Source organism: Palaemon carinicauda, unplaced genomic scaffold (assembly GCF_036898095.1).
Source record: "Palaemon carinicauda isolate YSFRI2023 unplaced genomic scaffold, ASM3689809v2 scaffold1049, whole genome shotgun sequence".
Taxonomy (NCBI): Eukaryota; Metazoa; Arthropoda; class Malacostraca; order Decapoda; family Palaemonidae; genus Palaemon; species Palaemon carinicauda.
In genome coordinates, this window is record NW_027168537.1 from 62,438 (window position 1) to 67,525 (window position 5,088).

Sequence of the window (5,088 nt, forward strand, 5' to 3'; positions counted from 1 at the left end):
TGTAGAGGAAACAAGAAATATAAATTATACCAAACCATAAAAAAAAAAATTAATTAATTCTCTGCCTCTGTTTTCAGACTGATTTAATATCAATCAATTAAAATAAATCTATATTTAGATAATCCTAACCTACTCATCATGATGGTATAAGCCCAAGGGTCACAATAGGGAAAGTAGCCCAGTGAGGAAGGAAAATAAGTAAATATAGTCCAATTTCTTGATTTTCGTCAGATTCTTATAAAAATATTATCGAAATTAATAAAATCTAATTGTTTTTTTTTAACATAAGTTAAACCGTTCAAAGCAGACTTCTCATAGAAATGTTATCGAAATTAAAGGTTTTTTTTATATAAGTTAACCTGGAATTTGAACTGTTCAAATACACTAAGTTTAACTCCGCTAAAATTGTTCAACTCCTTATTCGTCCTATAGTATTTAGGAATAATAATTATATTTATTTTGACTTGTGCGCAGGTAGGAAAGGAATAATGTATAAGAATATAAGTCAATTCTTTATCCCACTAAGGAAAACATCTCTTGCCTGGAAGAGTCCAAAGATATTTGAAGCGAGGTACATTTTACTATATTGGATTACCGAGTTCTCGAGTATCTGAAAAGCTAAAAAAAAACTTGTATCTTGCGATCTCTGGTTGCAGACTCTTTAGCTATGGTAAGCAGCTCTTCTGGGAGAAGGACACTCCAAAATCAAACCATTGTTCTCTAGTCTTGGGTAGTGCCATAGCCTCTGTACCATGGTCTTTCACTGTTTTGGGTTAGAGTTCTCTTGCTTGAGGGTACACTCGGGCACACTATTCGATCTGATTTCTCTTCCTCTTGTGTTGTTAATATTTTTATAGTTTATATGGGAAATAATCATTTTAATGTTATTACTCGTAAAATTTTTAATTTTCCTTGTTTCATTTCCTCACTGGTTATTTTCCCTGTTGGGGCCCCTGGGCTTATAGCATCTTGCTTTTCCAACTAGGGTTGTAGCTTAGCAAGTAATAATAATAATAATAATAATTATGTATTTTTAGCTTTATTTCAGAAGCAGGTCTTCTTATTATTATCATTTACTAAGCTACAACTCTAGTTGGAAAAGGAGGATGCTATAAGCTCAGGGGATCTAACAGGGAAAATAGCCCAATGAGGAAAGGAAACAAGGAAAAATAAATTTTTTGAAGAGTAACAACATTAAAACAAACATCTATATAAAATTATGAACACTTTAACAAAAGACGAAGAAGAAAAACAAGACAGAACAGCGTGCCCGAGTGTACCCTCAAGCAAGAGAACTCTAACCCAAGACAGTGGAAGACTATGGTACAGAGGCTATGGCACTACCCAAGACTAGAGAACAATGGTTTGATTTTGGAGTGTCCTTCTCCTAGAAGAGCTGCTTACCATAGCTAAAGAGTCTGCAACCAGAGATTTTTAAAGAGTAAAAACATTAAAACAAACATCTCCTAAATAAACTATGAACACTTTAAAAAAACACGAAGAGAAACAAGACAGAACAGCGTGCCCGAGTGTACCCTCAAGCAAGAGAACTCTAACCCGAGACAGTGGAAGACCATGGCACTACCCAAGACTAGAGAATAATGTGTTGTCACTTATATCTACCAGATAAGAGACTGGCATGTTCATTATTACTAGAAGCATTGATATGCTTTGCATAAGCGAGGCAAGGCTGCAACATAGTACAAATGACTTGATATTACATATTTCAAATTACAGAATATTGGCGGAGAGAGAGAGAGAGAGAGAGAGAGAGAGAGAGAGAGAAACTAAATCAACGATAGCTACCTAAACATAATACAGGGGAAATAAATCATTAAAAAAACTACATATTAAACATATATAAGACGGAATTAAACAGGATATAGTAGGATATTCGAGAATGGTTAATATTGAAATATTCCGAATGTAAAAATATCAAAATATTATCAATAGCAGAATATGAAATTATATATATATATATATATATATACACGTATACAGTATATATACATACATGTGTGTATACATGGCAGGAAGCCTAGTGTATACACGGGTAGAACTCTGTGATCGAAAGGCTTGGTTAAAGTCGTGGAATTTCCGTCTGTGATATTCGAAAACAACCTGGGTCTATTGGCCTCGGGCTATAGAGCCATTGTTTTGCCAATTGTACTCTCTCTCTCTCTCTCTCTCTCTCTCTCTCTCTCCGTAATGAATATGATGTTCCAAACGCTGACGTTACACAAATTTCAAGATTTAAGAAGAGATTATTTAGGAACAATTAAGTCTATATGAAATATATGCTAATCGATGCTAGCAATCGTATCTAATAATCTCAGTTATATGTAGCTATGTGAGAGAGAGAGAGAGAGAGAGAGAGAGAGAGAGAGAGAGAATGTTCCCGTTAATATATACAATAAACATATTGTATATCCATATATACACACAACAATAAATTTTAATTTCTAGCCCACTGGAGAGAGAGAGAGAGAGAGAGAGAGAGAGAGAGAGAGAGAAGGCTGTTTACAAGTTCAGTCCTATAGGAAAACAGGATGTCCCATTGTTTGTTCCTCCTCCTCGTGACCGATTCTCAAAAACATCCTTCGCTGGCCTACCCTTGAAAGGACACTAGCCCTCTATCCTATTTTGTTTTCGTATATTACAGGTGGACACAACATGATATTAACGCCTTTTTTTAGTAGAAAATTCTACTATGTATACATGTCTCCCTTTACGTATACAAACACGCATACAATATGTAAAAAAATAGTATATACATTTTAAAATGGAGATTACAATCGTTAGGCCTATAACTCAAAATTGATTCTCTAATATAATCTGAAATCCTAGAAACCTTTCATGATATACAAAGTTTCTATTTTTACCAGAACACTATGTTCCCCACATGATTTTAAACAGCACATATCAATTAATCATAATTAATAATTACTAGTTCATTAAAGTTTCACGATTAAATCTCAGGCGGCTCATCAAAATAAAAAACGACACGGTCGCTCTCTACTTAAGTTACACACTTTGAAAACAACGTTATCTAAAAGCTTACAGACCTATAAAGTGAATCTATCAAGACGTATAAAAACGAAATATCTATTTCACTTACCCTTGGCTGCAGGTTTTCACACCATAACAGGAACACCGAATAGGACCGAGCGAAAAGCGTCCACACACTAAGAGTTTCTAAAGCAAACTGAGTCGCTCACCGGCCTCCCCCAATCACGGGACCACCCAGCCAGCAGGGTCCCTCCCCCCGACCCGACCACCTTCTATCGGCTCGAAGGCAAATCTATTTTATCTGGTTCAATTTTTTTAATTCTTTTGCTCAACCGCGAACGCTTAGCGTTTCTATAAATTTCTATGAAGCTTTTGTTTTTTACATTATTCTTCGCTTCCATGACTGAATAATAGAATATATATATATATATATATATATATATAATTATTTACTCTAACAGGTCCCTTCATTTCTATAAATGGATTCATAATCATTATTATTATCATTATTATTATTATTATTAGCTAGCTACAACCATAGTTGTAAAAGCAGGATACTATAAGCCCAGACGCTCCAACAGGGAAAATAGCCCAGTAAGGAAAAGAAAAAAGGAAAATAGAATATAATAAGGGAAACAACATTAGAATATCTCCTATATATACTAAACTTCAACAAAACAAGAGAAAGAGAAATAAGATAGGTTTCTTCTACTTCCTCGTGAGCTACATCATTACTACGAATTTCAATATCAGAGAGAGAGAGAGAGAGAGAGAGAGAGAGAGAGAGAGGGGTAGGTTTCCAAATTGCAAAAGTAATTGACTTAATAAAAATCTATATAAATGATATTTCAAATGCGTTATTGGAAGGTCATGCTTCATCTCTCTCTCTCTCTCTCTCTCTCTCTCTCTCTCTCTCTCTCTCTAACATTACACCCTTTCAAATGCATTTGCATAACAGCATCCTTCATCCACCCAAAAGGTTTCTGGCATAAGGCCTCCTTAATCGATAAAAAAATATCCCATCTGTTGTCCAATAAATCCGATTAATCCCATTATATAAAGATAATTGTCATTGAGAGAGAGAGAGAGAGAGAGAGAGAGAGAGAGATAACGTAAATTGAATGGTTTTAAAGATGGAAACAAAAAAAAATTTTATAAGGAAAAAAATATAAAAAATGGGACTCAGGCGTTGAGAGAGAGAGAGAGAGAGAGAGAGAGAGAGATAACGTAAATTGAATGGTTTTAAAAATGGAAACAAAAAAAGTTATAAGGAAAAAATATAAAAAATGGGACCCAGACGTAGAGAGAGAGAGAGAGAGAGAGAGAGAGAGAGAGAGAGATAGCTTTACATGACTACAAAGTTTGGTCGAAATTGGTACACTAGTTTTCGTGTTGAGTTGCTCAGAAGAAAAAAAAAACCGATGAATCTGGACCAAAATGCCATAAGGCATTGGGGCCTGGGAGACCATTCCGTGCTCGTGTCCAGCAGGGGGAAACCACTGCATTGGCAATACGGTGAAAGGTGTTGGACAGCAAAATGCAGGAATGAATATAGAAGAAGGATAATGTTAAAGGTTTAGAGGCTACTCATGAATAGCAGAGGCAAGGAACAGTGACACTGTCCTATCAAGCAGGACAATGCCCTAGAGAATGAACATACACAATCATCAGCACCCAAGCCCCTTTCCACCCAATCTAGGACCAAGGAGGGTCAGGCAATGACTGCTGATAACTCAGCAGATAGACCTATATGCTCCCCTAAACCCTCCTCCTTAGCTCACAAGGATGGTAAGGTTGCAGCGACCAAAGGAACTAACAAGTTTGATCAGGACTCGAACCCCCATCTGGCAATCAACAAGCAGATACGTTACCAATCAGGCCACAACCACCATCAGAATAGATACTCACCAGAACGTCAGCTAGGGAGGCCCAACCGCACCCCACACCACTGAGGGTCCCGAGCTGGGATCGATCTGCTGTCATGCGAATGCAAGGCGAACACATTACCAATGTATTAGCCAGGAGGATATGGACAGAAAGGAAGGAACAAATGGCGTTTACTAGTGCCTACAGTACACC